Below are 20,409 nucleotides of genomic sequence, written 5' to 3' on the forward strand. Positions count from 1 at the left end.
TGCTGGCTGCCCGCGGGCATTCGGAGAGGGTCCTGTTCGTTCCACCACCCAGCGCCCCCGCTCCCATTCCTATGGAGTTGGGGGTGCCGTGCCGAGGGGTACCAGAGGAGGAGGCTCCCCTTGCACCAGCTGTGGTCGGAGAGGACACACGGCCGATCGGTGCTGGGGGGCCCGTTTGGGAGTCGAGATGGCAGGCGGAATGCTTCTCGGTCACCCCAGGTGAGTCAGCACCAAACTCACCCCCATTAGCCGCCCCCATTACCTCACTGCTGAAGGGGGAGCCGGTGCGTTTGTGGTGGTCAGCAGAGGCGAACAGTTCCTTCAATAGGTTGAAGGCGCTGTTCACGGATGCACCCGTGTTAGCGCACCCGGACCCCTTTCTAGCATTCATAGTGGAGGTGGACGCGTCCGAGGCTGGGGTGGGTGCCATGCTATCACAGTGCTCGGGTACGCCACTAAAACTCTGCCCCTGCGCTTTCTTTTCGAGGAATCTCAGTCCGGCGGAGCATAACTATGATGTGGGGGACCGGGAGTTGTTAGCGGTGGTCAAGGCCCTGAGGGTGTGGAGACACTGGCTTGAGGGGGCTAAGCACCCCTATCTCATCTGGACCGACCACCAGAATCTGGAGTATATTCGGTCAGCTAGGAGACTGAATCCACAGGCAAGGTGGGCCATGTTCTTCACCCGATTCAGGTTTACTCTGTCTTATAGACCAGGCTCCCTGAACGTAAAGGCTGACGCGCTGTCCCGTCTTTATGACACGGAGGATCAGTCCACCGAGCCTACTCCCATCCTTCCAGCCTCGAGGCTGATTGCATCAGTGGTATGGGAGGTGGACTCGGACATAGAGCGGGCATTACGGGCGGAGCCTGCGCCTCCTCAGTGTCCGGCTGGGCGTAAGTACGTGCCGCTTGTTGTTCGGGACCAACTGATTCGGTGGGCTCACACCCTACCCTCCTCGGGTCATCCTGGGGTGGTGAGGACAGTGCGGGGCCCCCGGGGGAAGTATTGATGGCCCACCTTGGCGAGGGACTTTAGGGTTTATGTCTCTTCCTGTCTATGTGCGCCCAGAGTAAGGCTCCTAGGCACCTTCCTAGAGGGAAGTTACAACCTCTCCCCCTTCCACAACGGCCATGGTCTCATTTATCAGTGGATTTCCTGACCGATCTCTCCCCGTCTCAGGGGAACACTACGGTTTTGGTGGTTGTGGACCGGTTTTCTAAGTCCTTCCATTTCCTCCCGTTGCCCGGTCACCCTACAGCCCTACAGACTGTGGAGGCGTTATTCACCCACGTCTTCCGGCACTACGGGGTGCCGGAGGACATCGTCTCTGATCCGGGTCCCCAGTTCACGTCCCGGGTATGGAGGGTATTAATGGAGCGTATGGGTGTCTCGGTCAGCCTGACCTCCGGTTATCACCCCGAGAGTAATGGGCAGGTGGAGAGAGTGAACCAGGAGGTGGGTAGGTTTCTGCAGTCGTATTGCCAGGACCGGCCCAGGGAGTGGTCTAGGTAAGTCCCATGGGTGGAGTTGGCCCAAAATTCACTCCGTCACTCCTCGACAAACCTATCTCCGTTCCAGTCTGTGTTGGGCTACCAGCCGGTCCTGGCACCTCCGAGTCAGACCGAGGCTCCTGCAGTGGAGGAGTGGGTGCAGCGCTCCAAGGAGACCTGGAGGGCCGTCCAGGAATCCCTCAAACAATCCAGTGGACGGCAGAAGAGGAGTGCTGACCGCCACCGCAGTGAGGCCCCCGTGTTTGTACCGGGGGACAGGGTCTGGATCTCGAACCGAAACCTACCCCTCCACTTGCCCTGCCGGAAGCTGGGGCCGCAGTGTGTGGGGCCCTTCAAAGTCCTGAGGAGGATAAACGAGGTGTGTTATCGATTACAACTCCCTTCCTATTATCGTATTAACCCCTCGTTTCATGTGTCTTTCCTCAGGCCAGTGGTAGCTGGTCCCCTGCAGGACGGTGAGGTGCCGGAGGTCCCTCCTCCCCCTCTGGACATCGAGGGGTCCCCGGCGTACACAATACGGCCATTCTGGACTCGAGACGCCGGGTAGGGGCGTGCAGTACCTCGTGGACTGGGAGGGGTACGGTCCGGAGGAGAGGTGCTGGGTACCGGTGGGGGACATCTTGGATCCGTCAATGTTGAGGGATTTCCATCGCCTCCATCCGGAACGCCCTGTGCCTCGCCTTCCGGGTCGCCCTCGAGGCCGGTGTCGGCGCGCTGCGGGAGCCGCGCGTCAGGGGGGTTCGGGTGGTGCTCGGCGGTCGTCGACACCGGCCTACTAGCTGCCACTGATCCTTTTTTTCCCCTTGTCTGTTTATTAGTTGCACCTCTGTTTAGTTCGGTTAATTGTTCGGCCTGCTGGTTGTGTGGGATTATTTTCAGTGTACGGTTGTACACGACTGTAAGTCACTGTCGTCCGTGTGTGTGTTTTGCTGAACTGTTTAGTTCCCCGTGTTTGGGGCATTTGTTTGGGTTGGCGTCGTTTTCACCGGTGTGGTGTATTAAAAGTATCGCTACCCTGAACTCTCTGCTTCCTGCGCCTGACTTCTTCCTCCACTACACCCCGGTCATGACAGGTTGTAATGCAACAGAATAGGAAAAACTCCAAGGTGGATGAATAATTTTGCAGGGCATTTTAAGCCTCACTCCCCCTATCTGAGATATCTACTGCTGCCCTCATCCTTCACTTACAACACCCGTTCTGCCAGTCACATTCTGTTAAAGGTCCCCAGAGCACATATCTCTTTTGTCGCTCCTCTTTTCAGTTCGCTGTAGCATGCGACTGGAACGAGCTGCAACAAACACTCAAACTGGACATTTTAATCTCAATCTTTTCATTCAAAAGATCAATCATGGACACTCCTATTGACAGTTGTGGTTGCTTTGCGTGATGTATTGTTGTCTCTACCTTCTTGCTTTTTGTGCTGTTGTCTGTGCCCAATAATGTTTGTACCATGTTTTATGCTGCTACCATGTTGTGTTGCTACCATGTTGTGGTGCTGACATGCTGTGTTGTCATGTGTTGATGCCTTGCTATGTTGTTGTCTTAGGTCTCTCTTTATGTTTATTGTTGTGTTGTCTCTCTTGTTGTGGTGTGTGTTTTATCCTATATTTCTAAATATATATTTTTTTATCCCAGCTTCCATCCCCGCAGGAGGCCTTTTGCCTTTTGGTAGGCTGTCATTGTTTGTAAGAATTTATTCTTAACTGACTTGCCTAGTTAAATTAAGGTTAAATAAAATAAATAAATAAAAATAGTGGTAGTGTTACGGTGCGTGAATGAGGACCCAAAAGCGACTTAACGTAAACAGAGCTTCTTTAATAACAAAACAAACGTAGGCTCAGATGGACCGGCAGATTCCGACAGGACAGGACAAGGTTGCAGCAAACATGACGATAGTCTGGTTCAGGCATGAACAACACAAACAAGAATCCGACAAAGACAGAAACAAAAACAGAGAGCGATATAGAGGACTAATCAGAGGGAAAAAGGGAACAGGTGGGAAAAGGGGTGACGAGGTAGTTAGGAGGAGACAAGGAACAGCTGGGGGAAAGAGGGGGAGAAAAGGTAACCTAATAACGACCAGCAGAGGGAGACAGGGTGAAGGGAAAGGACAGAAACAAGACACAACATGACAGTACCCCCCCACTCACCGAGCGCCTCCTGGCGCACTCGAGGAGGAAACCTGGCGGCAACGGAGGAAATCCTCGATCAGCGCACGGTCCAGCACGTCCCGAGAGGGAACCCAACTCCTCTCCTCAGGACCGTACCCCTCCCAATCTACTAGGTACTGATGACCACGGCCCCGAGGACGCATGTCAAAAATCCTACGGACCCTGTAGATGGGTGCGCCCTCGACAAGGATGGGGGGGTTGCGCAGGGTTGCGAAAAGAAAGACTGCGTAAGATGCGACCAATAGTCTGATTGGCCCGTTCTGCTTGACCGTTAGACTGGGGGTGAAAGCCGGAAGAGAGACTGACGGAAGCCCCAATCAAACGGCAAAACTCCCTCCAAAATTGAGACGTGAATTGCGGACCTATGTCCGAAACGACGTCTGACGGAAGGCCATGAATTCTGAAAACATTCTCGATTATGATTTGTGCCATCTCTTTAGCAGAAGGAAGCTTAGCAAGGGGAATAAAATGAGCCGCCTTAGAGAACCTGTCGACAACCGTAAGAATAACAGTCTTCCCCGCTGACGAAGGCAGTCCGGTGACAAAATCTAAGGCGATGTGAGACCACGGTCGAGAGGGAATGGGAAGCGGCCTGAGACGGCCGGCAGGAGGGGAGTTACCGGACTTAGTCTGCGCGCAGACCGAACAAGCAGCCACGAAGCGACGCGTGTCATGCTCCCGGGTGGGCCACCAAAAACGCTGGCGAATGGAAGCAAGCGTACCCCGAACGCCAGGGTGGCCGGCTAACTTGGCAGAGTGAGCCCACTGAAGAACGGCCAGACGAGTAGGAACGGGAACGAAAATAAGGTTCCTAGGACAAGCGCGCGGCGACGGAGTTTGAGTGAGTGCTTGCTTTACCTGCCTCTCAATTCCCCAGACAGTCAACCCGACAACACGCCCCTCAGGGAGAATCCCCTCGGGGTCAGTGGAGGCTACTGAAGAACTGAAGAGACGAGATAAAGCATCAGGCTTGGTGTTCTTAGAGCCCGGACGATAAGAAATCACGAACTCGAAACGAGCGAAAAACAGCGCCCAGCGCGCCTGACGCGCATTAAGTCGTTTGGCAGAACGGATGTACTCAAGGTTCCTATGGTCAGTCCAAACGACAAAAGGAACGGTCGCCCCCTCCAACCACTGTCGCCATTCGCCTAGGGCTAAGCGGATGGCGAGCAGTTCGCGGTTTCCCACATCATAGTTACGTTCTGACTGCGACAGGCGATGAGAAAAATACGCGCAAGGGTGGACCTTGTCGTCAGAGAGGGAGCGCTGAGAAAGAATGGCTCCCACGCCCACCTCTGACGCGTCAACCTCGACAACGAACTGTCTAGTGACGTCAGGTGTAACAAGGATAGGTGCGGATGTAAAACGATTCTTGAGGAGATCAAAAGCTCCCTGGGCGGAAACGGACCACTTAAAGCACGTCTTGACAGAAGTAAGGGCTGTGAGAGGGGCTGCCACCTGACCGAAATTACGGATGAAACGACGATAGAAGTTCGCGAAGCCGAGAAAGCGCTGCAGCTCGACGCGTGACCTAGGGACGGGCCAATCAATGACAGCTTGGACCTTAGCGGGATCCATCTTAATGCCTTCAGCGGAAATAACAGAACCGAGAAATGTGACGGAGGAGGCATGAAAAGAGCACTTCTCAGCCTTCACAAAAAGACAATTCTCTAAAAGGCGCTGGAGGACACGTCGAACGTGCTGAACATGAATCTGGAGTGACAGTGAAAAAATCAGGATATTGTCAAGGTAAACGAAAACAAAGATGTTCAGCATGTCTCTCAGGACATCATTGACTAATGCCTGAAAGACAGCTGGAGCGTTAGCGAGGCCGAAAGGAAGAACCCGGTATTCAAAGTGCCCTAACGGAGTGTTAAACGCCGTCTTCCACTCGTCCCCCTCCCTGATGCGCACGAGATGGTAAGCGTTACGAAGGTCCAACTTAGTGAAAAACCTGGCTCCCTGCAGGATCTCGAAGGCTGAAGACATAAGAGGAAGCGGATAACGATTCTTCACTGTTATGTCATTCAGCCCTCGATAATCTATGCAGGGGCGCAGGGACCCGTCCTTCTTCTTAACAAAAAAAAACCCCGCTCCGGCGGGAGAGGAGGAGGGGACTATGGTACCGGCGGCAAGAGCTACAGACAAATAATCTTCGAGAGCCTTACGTTCGGGAGCCGACAGAGAGTATAGTCTCCCCCGGGGGGGAGTGGTTCCCGGAAGGAGATCAATACTACAATCATACGACCGGTGTGGAGGAAGAGAGGTGGCCCTGGACCGACTGAACACCGTGCGCAGATCGTGATATTCCTCCGGCACCCCTGTCAAATCACCAGGCTCCTCCTGTGAAGAAGAGACAGAGGAAACAGGAGGGATAGCAGACATTAAACATTTCACATGACAAGAGACGTTCCAGGAGAGGATAGAATTACTAGACCAATTAATGGAAGGATTATGACAAACTAGCCAGGGATGGCCCAAAACAACAGGTGTAAAAGGTGAACGAAAAATTAAAAAAGAAATGGTTTCGCTATGATTACCAGAAACAGTGAGGGTTAAAGGTAGCGTCTCACGCTGAATCCTGGGGAGAGGACTACCATCCAGGGCGAACAAGGCCGTGGACTCCCTTAACTGTCTGAGAGGAATGTCATGTTCCCGAGCCCAGGTCTCGTCCATAAAACAGCCCTCCGCCCCAGAGTCTATTAAGGCACTGCAGGAAGCTGACGAACCGGTCCAGCGTAGATGGACCGACAAGGTAGTGCAGGATCTTGAAGGAGAGACAGGAGTAGTAGCGCTCACCAGTAGCCCTCCGCTTACTGATGAGCTCTGGCTTTTACTGGACATGAAGTGACAAAATGACCAGCAGAACCGCAATAGAGACAGAGGCGGTTGGTGATTCTCCGTTCCCTCTCCTTAGTCGAGATGCGGATACCTCCCAGCTGCATAGGCTCAGCACCCGAGCCGGCAGAGGAAGATGGTAGTGATGCGGAGAGGGGGGCAACGGAGAACGCGAGCTCCTTTCCACGAGCTCGGTGACGAAGATCAACCCGTCGCTCAATGCGAATAGCGAGTTCAATCAAGGAATCCACGCTGGAAGGAACCTCCCGGGAGAGAATCTCATCCTTTACCTCTGCGCGGAGACCCTCCAGAAAACGAGCGAGCAAAGCCGGCTCGTTCCAGCCACTGGAGGCAGCAAGAGTGCGAAACTCAATAGAGTAGTCTGTTATGGATCGATTACCTTGACATAGGGAGGACAGGACCCTGGAAGCCTCCTCCCCAAAAACAGATCGATCAAAAACCCGTATCATCTCCTCCTTAAAGTCCTGATACTGGTTAGTACACTCAGCCCTTGCCTCCCAGATTGCCGTGCCCCACTCACGAGCCCGTCCAATAAGGAGAGATATGACGTAGGCGACACGAGCAGTGCTCCTGGAGTAAGTGTTGGGCTGGAGAGAAAACACAATATCACACTGGGTGAGGAACGAGCGGCATTCAGTGGGCTCCCCAGAGTAACACGGCGGGTTATTGATTCTGGGCTCCGGAGATTCGAAAGCCCTGGAAGTGGCCGGTGGATCGAGGCGGAGATGGTGAACCTGTTCTGTGAGGTTGGAGACTTGGGTGGCCAGGGTCTCAACGGCATGTCGAGCAGCAGACAATTCCTGCTCGTGTCTGCCTAGCATCGCTCCCTGGATCTCGACGGCTGAGTGGAGAGGATCCGAAGTCGCTGGGTCCATTCTTGGTCGGATTCTTCTGTTACGGTGCGTGAATGAGGACCCAAAAGCGACTTAATGTAAACAGAGCTTCTTTAATAACAAAACAAACGTAGGCTCAGATGGACCGGCAGATTCCGACAGGACAGGACAAGGTTGCAGCAAACATGACGATAGTCTGGTTCAGGCATGAACAACACAAACAAGAATCCGACAAAGACAGAAACAAAAACAGAGAGAGATATAGAGGACTAATCAGAGGGAAAAAGGGAACAGGTGGGAAAAGGGGTGACGAGGTAGTTAGGAGGAGACAAGGAACAGCTGGGGGAAAGAGGGGGAGAAAAGGTAACCTAATAACGACCAGCAGAGGGAGACAGGGTGAAGGGAAAGGACAGAAACAAGACACAACATGACAGGTAGGACTGATTACTGACAACGATGAGACAGCCTATAGGGAGGAGGTCAGAAACCATGCAGTGTGGTGCCAGGACAACAACCTCTCCCTCCATGTGAGCAAGACAAAGGAGCTGATCGTGGACCACAGGAAAAGGCGGGCCGCATAGGCCCCCATTAACATCGATGGGGCTGCAGTGGAGCGGGTCGAGAGATTCAACTTCCTTGGTGTCCACATCACCAACGAACTATCATGGTCCAATACACACCAAGACATTCGTGAAGAGGGCACAACAAAGCATTTTGCCACACAGGAGACTGAAAAGATTTGGCATGGGTCCCCAGATACTCAAAAAGTTCCACAGATGCACCATTGAGAGCATCCTGATCGGCTGCCTCACCGCCTGGTATGGGAACTGCTCGGCATCTGACCGTAAGGCTCTACAGAGGGTAGTGCGTACACCCCAGTACATCACTGGTGCCAAGGTCTTGTATACTAAGCGGTGTCAGAGGAAAGCCCTAAAAATTGTCAAAGACTCCAGTCACCCAAGTCCTAGACTTTGCGGTACCGCAGCGCCAAGTCTGGACCAAAAGGCTCAAGTCATAACACTGCTGAACAATTAATCAAATGGCCACCCTGATTACATACATTGACACCCTCTACCCCCCACCCACCCCCCCACACTCACATTTGGTTTTACAATGCTGATACTCGCTGTTTATTATCTATGCATAGTCACTATACCCCTACTGACATACAGTGGTTTAAAGTACTTGTATGACCAGGTTTGTTCTGTACTTTAAAGTACTACTTAAATAGTTTTTACAAGTATCTGTACTTTACTCATTTTTTGTACCTACTTATTTTTGACTAATTTTACTTCACTACATTCCTTAGGAAAATATTGTACTTTTTACTCCATACATTTTCCTTGACACTCAAAATTACTCGTTACATTTTGAATGCCTAGCAGGACAGGAACATGGTTCGATTCACATACTTACTGTATCAACAGAACAAACCTGGTCATCCCTACTGGTTCTGATCTAGATGACTCACTAAACATACATGTTTCATTTGTAAACTATATCTGAACGTTGGAGTGTGCCCCTGGCAATCCGTAAATAAGAATAACTAGAAAATGGTGACATTGGGTTTGCTTATTATAAAGATTTGGAAATGCTTTATACTTTTACCTTTGATACTTTAATATATTTTAAAACAGATACTTTTAGACTTTACTCGTGTAGAATTTTACTGGGTGACTTTTACTTTTACTTTAGTCATTTTCTATTAATGTATCTTTACTTTTACTCAAGTATTACAATTGGTTACTTTTTCTATCACTACCTACATGTACAAATGACCTTGACTAACCTGTACCCCCACACATTGACTCAGTACCGGTACCCCCTGTATATATCCTCGATATTGTTATTTTATTGTATTACTTTTTATTATTTTTTACTTTAGTTTATTTGGTAAACATTTTCTTAACTCTTTCTTGAACTGCATTGTTGGTTAAGGGCTTCTAAGTAAGCATTTCACAGTAAGGTCTAAACCCTTTGTTTTCGGCGCATGTGACAAAAAGTTTGATTTGATTTGCCTTGATGACAGCTGACCAAATTTGAGATTTTTTCCTCCCACTGTGTCTTTGTGAGTAGGTGAATGGATGATCTCGGCATCGGTATGATTCCCACTGTGAAGCATGGAGGAGGTGTGATGGTGTTGGGGTGCTTTGCTGGTGACACTGTCAGTGATTTATTTAGCATTCAAGGCACACTTAACCAGCATGGCTCCCACAGCAATCTACCGCGATACGCCATCCCATTCGATTTGCGCTTAGTGGGACTATCATTTGTTTTTTTCAACAGGACAATGACCCAACACACCTCCAGGCTGTGTAAGGGCTATTTGACCAAGAAGAAAAGTGATGGAGTGCTGTATCAGATGACCTGGCCTCCACAATCACCCGACCTCAACCCATCATTCTAACAGGATTCCATGTGTTATTTCATAGTTTTGATGTCTTCACTATTATTCTACAATGTAGAAAATAGTAAAAAATAAAGAAAAACCCTTGAATGAGTAGGTGAGTCCAAACTTTTGACTGGTACTGTATGTATGCACAGGAGGTAACGCCGAGTAATAAGGGAGATTACTGAGTCTGTAAACAGTACTAAGTGAATGTGGATGAGAATATTCTGTGCTAGACTAATTCACTGAACAGGGGCTTAGCCCCGGTGTGAGAGTTGTGTGAGATGACGTGTTATCTGGATGTTTTTTTCTAAAGAGTTCAACAAGGGGATTAAACATGGGAAACGGAAATAGTACGAGTAGGATGGAGGATCCGTGCTGGGAACCATAAGGGCTGTGTAGTGTAATGGAAACAAAAAAATTGGTAGTGGGGTACTGAACCAAACGGAAGACTGGACAAGATGGACAGATGGACATTTCCCTGTTGATGGGACACTGAGCACAGAAAGACTGGAACCAGGAGCTCATTGGGAAGAGGAAACTTACGTGCTTGGGCGTGGTGTAGTGTTTGGCTAGAGCAAGGAGTCTGGGTAGCGAGGCAAAGATATTGGTGTTTGACTGTAAGAAAGCTTTATTCAGCAGTAGTTTAATCCCATTTACCATAAAACACACCGAACAGTAACATAGAGCTTCACAGTATACAACTGTTTTTGCTATTCATGACACTGAAATCTTTCTGGGTCTTACTTTGGATTTCGACTCTACAGTATGTGTTGAAAATCATTTAAAGTATTATTGCTCACAATTGTATTACATTGAGTGCATCTCACTGTTATTCACAAAATGTGTCTGTTTCAATTGTAGCTCATCATGTTTTTATCTAAAGTACAAGTAAAATATTGTGAAGAACAAATCCAAACCACATAAAGTTATAACTGTCTTCTGTGATGCCATAATTATAAATGTTCATGTTACAGATTGTGAGCTCGCTACATAGAATTCATGCATCTCTGTCTATGTGCAGTGAAGTTAATCTGTTCCGTGCAGAACGTAATCTGTATTAGAAATGTATTGATGTTTTAGGCCATCATAGATTTGCCTAGAATGCTGGGCTTTTTGTCGGGCAGATTATCACATTGTGTGATGGGAAATGCACCCAGTTGCAGAGGAGGGGAGGAATTGCTCTGCCTGCAAGGCTCCGATAACAGGAGCGAAAATGGCATCTTCGTTAGAGAAAGTAAATTAAATTGACAGGGCTTGGTGTTTAAAATAGCTGGGACAGAGGGGCAGAGCCTTGACTGATAGGCAACTTCCCAAATCTCTGATGTTTATCAGTTCTTTGAGAGTGCAGTTTTAGCACCATTTTAGTCATCAGCATTTTTTGTGCTGTAAGTATTTCATCTCACTGTAGCAGTGACGGGATGGTCATTCAAGCACACAAAACATATTGTTTAGTATATCATTCATGCTGACTCAAGCATCATTCTCATGGTATGTGTCCTTGTTTGTGTTTCTTGTACTGTAATTATGCCACCATCCTGAGGTTTAGCATTGAAGCTAGTTTAGGTCATGATAATACCATGGCTACCTTATCATCTCCCGTTCCCAATTGGATCCTTCAACCCCTACATCTCCTCTGAAATTCTTACCCAAGTCATTGCTGTAAATTACAATGCGTTCGAATTCAACTTGGTATACTACTGAGGGTTAATTAAACTACTGACTTAGTGAAAGAAAGCATACAGTATAATACATGGGTATTATTATATTGCCTTACCATTTCATCATTTTAATGACTGTTTTTTTCTGATTGTTCATAAAACGACTTAATTACTAATCCCTTGTCTCTCTCTCTGGAGCACAAGTCGACACTGACTCAAATATGATATTCCCATAGGAAAGTGTATTATGAAGGCTCTCTTGGTTCATCAACGCTAACTGCAGGGTCTTATTACATTATACAACACTAAGCTGAGCGAAACCAAACCTAATATATGATGCACTTTAAACCAAGATTAAAATCTCCTCAGCTAACAGTGATTTTGAACCAGGCTGATGTCGTCTACATCCAATGAATAACAGACAAACAAAACTGTAAGGATCACAACTAGCCTTACAAGTTTGCAGCAGTCAGAGTTTCTTTAGGTGTATTTGAGTATTAAGTCAACATTTATGGGATACCCCCTTCCACCTAACCTCGTTCACAACAAGGTTACCATCCACCTTCCTCCCTCAGAATAAACAACGGGGAACAGACCTCTGCTCTCAGCATCTGTGGCAAATATTTTTTTTTTACGAACAGTGAGGGAAAAAAGTATTTGATCCCCTGCTGATTTTGTACGTTTGCCCACTGACAAAGAAATGATCAGTCTATCATTTTAATGGTAGGTTTATTTGAACAGTGAGAGACAAAATAACAACAAAAAAATCCAGAAAAACACATTTCAAAAATGTTATAAATTGATTAGAATTTTAATGTGTGAAATAAGTATTTGACCCCATCTCAATCAAAAATATTTCTGGCTCCCAGGTGTGTTTTAAACAGGTAACGAGCTGAGATTAGGAGCACACTCTTAAAGGGAGTGCTCCTAATCTCAGCTTGTTACCTGTATAAAAGACACCTGTCTACAGAAGCAATCAATCAATCAGATTCCAAACTCTCCACCATGGCCAAGACCAAAGAGCTCTCCAAGGATGTCAGGGACAAGATTGTAGACCTACACAAGGCTGGAATGGGCTACAAGACCATCGCCAAGCAGCTTGGTGAGAAGGTGACAACAGTTGGTGCGATTATTCGCAAATGGAAGAAACACAAAAGAACTGTCAATCTCCCTCGGCCTGCGGCTCCATGCAAGATCTCACCTCGTGGTTGCAATGATCATGAGAATGGTGAGGAATCAGCCCAGAACTACATGGGAGGATCTTGTCAATGATCTCAAGGCAGCTGGGACCATAGTCACCAAGAAAACAATTGGAAACACAGTACGCCGTGAAGGACTGAAATCCTGCAGCGCCCGCTCGGTCCCCCTGCTCAAGAAAGCACATATACAGTGGGGCAAAAAAAGTATTTAGTCAGCCACCAATTGTGCAAAGTCTCCCACTTAAAAAGATGAGAGAGGCCTGTAATTTTCATCATAGGTACACTTCAACTATGACAGACAAAATTAGAAAAAAAATCCAGAAAATCACATTGTAGGAGTTTGAATGAATATATTTGCAAATTATGGTGGAAAATAAGTATTTCTGGCTCTCACAGACCTGTAACTTCTTCTTTAAGAGGCTCCTCTGTCCTCCACTCGTTACCTGTATTAATGGCACCTGTTTGAACTTGTTATCAGTATAAAAGACACCTGTCCACAACCTCAAACAGTCACACTCCAAACTCCACTATGGCCAAGACCAAAGAGCTGTCAAAGGACACCAGAAACAAAATTGTAGACCTGCACCAGGCTGGGAAGACTGAATCTGCAATAGGTAATCAGCTTGGTTTGAAGAAATCAACTGTGGGAGCAATTATTAGGAAATGGAAGACATACAAGACCACTGATAATCTCCCTCAATCTGGGGCTCCACGCAAGATCTCACCCTGTGGGGTCAAAATGATCACAAGAACGGTGAGCAAAAATCCCAGAACCACACAGGGGGACCTAGTGAATGACCTGCAGAGAGCTTGAGAATGACAAAACCCATGGCCAATGCAACAAAGGAGTGGCTCAAGAAGAAGCACATTAGGTCTTGGAGTGGCCTAGCCAGTCTCCAGACCTTAATCCCATAGAAAATCTGTGGAGGGAGCTGAAGGTTCGAGTTGCCAAACGTCAGCCTCAAAACCTTAATGACTTGGAGAAGATCTGCAAAGAGGAGTGGGACAAAATCCCCCTTAAGATGTGTGCAAACCTGGTGGCCAACTACAAGAAACATCTGACCTCTGTGATTGCCAACAAGGGTTTGCCACCAAGAACCAAGTCATGTTTTGCAGAGGGGTCAAATACTCATTTCCCTCATTAAAATGCAAATCAATGTCAAATTTTTTTTACATGGGTTTTTCTGGATTTTTTTGTTGTTATTCTGTCTCTCACTGTTCAAATAAACCTACCACTAAAATTATAGACTGATCATTTCTTTGTCAGTGGGAAACAAACAACATCTAGAGGGGAATCAAATACTTTTTTCCCTCACTGTGAATCTGAAAACTCATCCAAATGTAAGCAATGTCTCTGCTGATGGACTTTCATAGTCTCACCTGAACATTTCTGCCATCAATATTTCAGCGATATTTTGTGCGAGTCTTCTTTTGAATGCTGGTGTGATGAGCTGTGATGGTGATGGATATCTTGAGCGGTTCTTTTCCGCACTCTTCTTAATTTCACCAATGGAAAATGTCCACATGTACATTTCCTGTGAGTACCCTTATTGAAATGCAATGTTGAACTGTAATGGATGTGTTAAAAACAATAGGAGATAAAAGGGTGCAATTTCTAAAATCTAAACCATAAACCTAAAGGATCAGGAACTCTGAAATAATCCCATCCCATAGCCCTACTCTCTTAATAATAATAAAAACATGTAAACCACACAGATTCCCCAGATATGTTTTTAATCTGTGATAGGGTAACGGCCGTTGTTGGTGGAAGAAGGTGAGGACCAAGGTGCAGCGTGGTATGTGTCCATATTTATTAAATGAACACGGAAATAACAAAACTAACAAAGAGCACGACCGAAAACAGTTCTGGCTGGTGCAGACACACAACAGGAAACAGAAAATAATCACCCACGAAACACAATAGAAAACAGGCTCCTAAATATGGTTCTCAATCAGGGACAACGATTGACAGCTGCCTCTGATTGAGAACCATACCAGGCCAAACACAGAAATAGCAAATCATAGAAAAACTAACATAGACAACCCACCCAACTCACGCCCTGACCATACTAAAACAAAAGACATAACACAATAACTAAGGTCAGAACGTGACAGATAGAGAGACCTTGGGATAAAGGTGAGATAAAGGTAAATTAGTTTGTTCTAGATCCAGCCATGGGACGATTTTTTTATTGAGAGAATGGTTGGGTATCTGGAACATAATTAGAAATGATTTGTAGACTGCAAACTGACCACAAAAAGCTGAAACAGATATAATATTTGAGCAAAACAAAATCATTTAAAATATCTTGCTTAGATTTCTACACAATCACTTGTCTGATTCGAAATATATAATGTATTGACTTATACAAACATGGCTTGTACGAATTACAATGACTAATACCTGCAATTTAGTTCCAATTTGTCAGTTGATGATTAAAAAAATTCAGCTGCAAATTACCCTGAAAGGTGGCACTTGATGTCCAGAAGTATGTCAATTTGGTCACGAACCCATGGTCTGTCACTTTAAATGTGCAGCTTGCTGGCAATTCCAGAACAGCTACGTTAACCCGAGTCCGTGACGTCACTAACTTTTACCAGCAGCTCTGTGTTGAGGAGATGAGAGGACGGAATGAGAGTGTGTTGATGTGATATCGTCGACTACCATTTTACCGGACAGCCTGATAAGTATCGTGTTGTTAGGTAAGTGAGTTGATATTTTTCATGCATCTTTGGCTAACACTTTTCAACAGTTTTGTGTTCGGATGCTTAGTCGCATCATGTTTGTTTAACCTTTTTGTTGTTTACTGTTCAAAACACTTTCGCGCAGCCTAGTGAAGAATAATGATTAACTTCTTGCAAGTGCAACATGTCTACATTTATTTTAGGCCATTCTATGTTAACCACATCCACGTTTTGCACGGTGATGTTTGCAAGAAACTTTGCACCGCGTGTGGACAGACAGGTTATTATGCTTCAACACGGATGCGGGGATCGTCAAGTGCAAGTAGAATTGAAAGTTTGACTACTGGGAGACATAACGTCACGAGAAGGCAGCATTGCCAATTTGTTAATTGGAATTATGTGCCACAACTGCATGCATATAAATCAAGACACCAGCTCAGTGTTTCAGTTGTTTTTTTCATTGCTGCAGTTTATAGAGACCAGTTATAACTCTGTTATTACATGGTCCTTTTCACTCTGATATACTGCTTAAAAGCATTTGTTTAACGATTTTTCAGACTTTCAGATAACACACATGTCATTCCACAGCTGATTAATAAAATATTATTGCTGTTATTACTAGTCTACTACTACCGTTACTAGGACCCGTTTTCAATAATGGTGATATTTCTGTTTGCAGATGTCCCGTTAATGATCGTTGTCACTCAGCAAGCTTTATTTTTCACACTGTTCACTATGGTGCCTTCACTTCACAAGCCTATTGCTACTTGCTGGTCAATGCGTTGGACAATTTCCTCCATGGGGAAGTATTTTGTCATATAATTGGATCACTCATCCGGTGGTTGGACAGTGTAGAGATTGCACAAATACTTTGGGCACTGCCGTTTTCACCTTAGAGCAAAAGAGGAGGTCTGAATGGAAATGACATGCAGTCATTTTCCTCTCAGATAGAACAGGTTTTGGCTTTTATTGTCAGATTTAACTCTGTCCACTAGACTAGAGGACATGTGGTTAGCGTAAGTATGTCTTTGTTGGCATATTTCACATGGTACAAGTACTGTTGAATGCTGTCTGTGTCCTATTCACCTGCCATGTCTCATACATCATTTCTATTGATGTAGATTTTGATCAGTGAAATAGTATTGTACTGTCTCTGTGGTCGTTTGATGAATTGATTGACTGGTTTATTAGGAAATATCTCCAACTCCCAAACAGTGTGTGCTACACATTGCCCATTACCTGAGAAACAAGGATATCTACAGCATATAGCCTACCGTATCTGGGAAAACAATGTTTCCATTGTGATGAACTTGTTTTGGTAAAGTGCTACCGACTATTTCCCAAGCCTTGTTGCTGTTCTAAGATCTCAGAAGATGCTTTTGTTCATCTCATCACGTTCCATTTTGTTAACACACATTTTAGTCAGTCTTAATGCCATGTGTGATGCCTTTAGGCTTTTATTGTACACAGTAAATTGAGAATTAAATTAAGGTCATAATATAAGCAAGGCGACAAAAAACCCAATCTTATTCAGCTAAAACTCCCTGAACTGACATGTAGGCTACAGTGTGTCACCGCAGCATGGTTTTGCTGGGTTTAGGAACGTTCCACTGAATTATACCGTTCTGATTAATGCTGAGCTCTGTGAAGGATGCACTTGAAACAAGTCAAGCGCTGTCAGTCAGTTGTGTGTTGTTGTCTGCAATGGCACTTGTTTGAAGTGCAGTAGAGGGATGATAATCACAGTGATTTAGGTTGACACAGGTTTGGTAGAGTTATTCAACAGTTGAGTGTGCAGATTTGATCATAAGTTAACTCAAAGTTGTCCTTTTCGTTCTCTTGCTTCCTAGATCTTAGTCTTGCCTAGCCTAAATGTTTTTAGGTAATTTGATACATCACATTTTTTTCTGATGTTTTAAATGTTAGAGAATGCTGTGTCTGGCCATAATTGTCTTCAAAATGTCATTTTAGACAGTGACTAATTGATACGTTTTTAGGGTTGGGCAGTATCCAGATTTGCATATCGTCATACAGTCCTTCTGTCATATCGGGATATACGGTATTACCGTCTTAGTATACAAGGGGACACCAAAAAACGCAGAAAAAGCCTAATGGGAGGCTATTACCAGAATGTTAACAAAATTAGCACAAGTAATAGTGAATTTCCATGGTAGCTGCTAGGGTTGCAAAATTCCATGAACTTTCAATACATTTCCTGGTTTTCCTGAAATCCCGGTTGGAGGAAACCTGGAATCAGGAGGACATAAGCAGGAAATCTGGAATCTTCCAAACAGGATTTCTGGAAAGGATTTATTGAAAGTTCCCAGAATTGTGCAACCCTAGTAGCTGCTGCCTAAATATGTAAATGAGAATAAATGAATTGCAAAGACAGGCAATCCAGCTCATAAAGTTAAACATAAGTATCCAGACCCCTTGACTTTTTCCACATTTTCTTACGTTACAGCTTTATTTTAAAATAGCTATAAAAAAATCACCCTCATCAATCTACACACAATATCCCATAATGACAAATCATAAACTGCTTTTTAGATTTTTTTGCAAATGTATAAAAATATGAGAACTGAAATATCACATTTACATAAGTATTCAGACCCGTTAGCTACAAACCCTGTAGCTACTGATGGATTCTGACTTCTAAACTTGAAATATTGTTACACGGAACCCAAACCGGCTGCGCGCGTGCGCCACCATGTAATGTTTAGAGGGAGGGAGGAGACTTCACCTAAAATGGGGTATATATACACTTGTGCTGGTGGGAACATGTCTTTGTCTGTTCAGCTGTCTGACCCATTGGGTGAATAAACTTGGTTTGAGCTTTTCATAGTTGTCCGTCAGGTTCTAAATAACAGGGTAAAAACTAACTCTACAAATATTCAAACGTATTGAAAAACTTCAAAGAAATAGTTTCAACAGTATTGATGGTATTGACAAACCATCCCGTGGCTCTTTCCAAATACCCTGGTATACAGTATATATGGTATACCGCCCAAGCCTAATAGTTTTGGTACTTACATGCTGACCAGACTGCACAAGTTGATTTTGTCCACCCACACCAGACGCGATCAGGACACGCAGGTTGAAATATCAAAACAAACTCTGAACCAATTATATTAATTTTGGGACAGGTCAAAAAACATTACTAATTTATGGCAAATTAGCTAGATAGCTTGCTGTTTCTAGCTAATTTGTCCTGGGATATAAACATTTGGTTTTTATTTTACCTGAAATGCACAAGGTCCTCTTCTCCGACAATTAATCCACAGATAAACAGTAAACCAAGTTTGTTTCTAGTAATCTCTTCTCCTTCAGGCTTCTTATTCTTCTTTGGACTTTACACGGAGGTTGGCAACCAACTTTAAGGTGCATTACCACAACCAACTGGACTGGATTGTGACCTCAGTTCATCTTTCAATCACCCACAAGGGTATATGCTGCTAAAAACCAATGAGGAGATGGGAGACGCAGGACTTGCAGCGCGTCGAGCATCACAAGTAGAACCAAGTTCTATTTTAGCGCCTGGCTACACAGATGCTCGTTGACACTTGCGAGCAGCGTGGGTGCAATGATTGCAAAATAAATTGACACATACCTGTTTTTCAACACTTGCGCACACGATACGAGCGGTGTGGTCAGCATGTTAGCCATTGTGTCAAGGTTGAGCATTTCCATTGGCCCGACTTTATATCAACAACAGTATTCTCCACGGTGAACTCAGCATTCTCGTTCAGTTCAGTTCATTCTCGTTCAGACACTTCATGTGTCTGTCTGAGTCAGAGACCATACTCAGAGTGACTGATAACATCATTACTATCAGCTGATGCTGCCTATTTTTCACTGTCACTGAGATCTCCATCACTCCGTTAATCTTCAAACAGCTTGCCTGGGAGCTGCTTCTGTTGCACTTACTGCTGCATTCTATTGAACTTGGACTTCGATGCCAGATTTAGTATCACGATACTGTATATCCCGAAACGATACCACAACAAAAAAAGGTGTATCAGCCACAGTCACAGATTGGCACTTGATCCAGACAGATAAACTCAGCTACTGCTCTGTTCAATCGTTGTTCAATATCATTACATTTAACATTGTTATGTAAAACATTTTGAGACTGTGTAACTGTAATTCAAGATGTAGCCTAGGTCTATTCACAAAATAGGTGAATGCATATTATTCAATAGAAGTGTGTGCATGCATTGAGTTATTGAGCTTGTTTGAGTTGATTTCATGGTGCTACAGATGACATTTAGGAATTATTCCCTTCCATTTAGGAATTATTTATTGGCTGCTAGAAGAACATATTATTATTTTATTGTACTGATCAACAACATTTACATAGGAGAAGCAATCTCTTCTTTTCTAAAAGTTTTTGCTCTCTCTTTAAGAAAGTAATGACTCATTTGCAAGGCAGAATGTGGCTGTGGGATATGACTTTGTGGCTATGGAATGTAGTGGAAACCAGTCAGGAGACAAAGAAGTGAATGAGTTTTTGTTGGCGAAGGAGACAAAGTGAATTAACAATTTTTGGTGACAATCAGCTTTCAAATCAGCATATTTTGCATATATTACCAAGGAAAGTTAGCTTACATTTAAAGCTGTACACTACCGGCGTCGTCTTCCATTGTAAAAGTATTCTAGCCCGTACGGACATTATTTTGCAAACAGTAACGAACAGTTTCAACATTCCTACATGCTATGTTGCATCCTTCAAGTGTGTTAACTTCTGTGCAGCGTGAATGGGTAGCTAACAATGTATCCCAGACAGCTCTAGCAATGAGTAAGTAAGTGGAGCAGGCACTTTGCTCTTCACGCTATAAAGTGGCTGCACTGGTACAGACTTGATCCTCCCAATCACTGAGACACATTTGACAGAAGTAACAAACGTAACCAAAATTCTAGTACCAAACTTTAAAAAACGTTTCGGTATAGCGTGTAACACTACTATTCATCAGAATTGACTTTTGGCCTCATCCTTATCACAGGAAAACAACCAATTAGGCAAAAGGTAATGGACAATCAATGTAGAACCTGCGCATATCTCTCACACATGCTAATAATTAATATCATGTCTATGT

The 20,409-nt window shown here is 45.1% G+C and overlaps 1 protein-coding gene across 1 annotated transcript in view; it reads left to right on the forward strand.

The window, feature by feature from the left end:
* Nucleotides 1-15,228: 15,228 nt before the first annotated feature.
* The window catches only part of LOC110501378 (PTB domain-containing engulfment adapter protein 1), a 140,776-nt gene continuing 135,595 nt past the window's right edge, over nt 15,229-20,409 (forward strand). Inside the window, exon 1 of the mRNA XM_021578903.2 lies at nt 15,229-15,331. The gene's annotated coding sequence lies outside the window, so the exon portion shown is untranslated. The remainder of the gene's footprint in view (nt 15,332-20,409) is intronic.

This window comes from Oncorhynchus mykiss, chromosome 22, assembly GCF_013265735.2.
Source record: "Oncorhynchus mykiss isolate Arlee chromosome 22, USDA_OmykA_1.1, whole genome shotgun sequence".
Taxonomy (NCBI): Eukaryota; Metazoa; Chordata; class Actinopteri; order Salmoniformes; family Salmonidae; genus Oncorhynchus; species Oncorhynchus mykiss.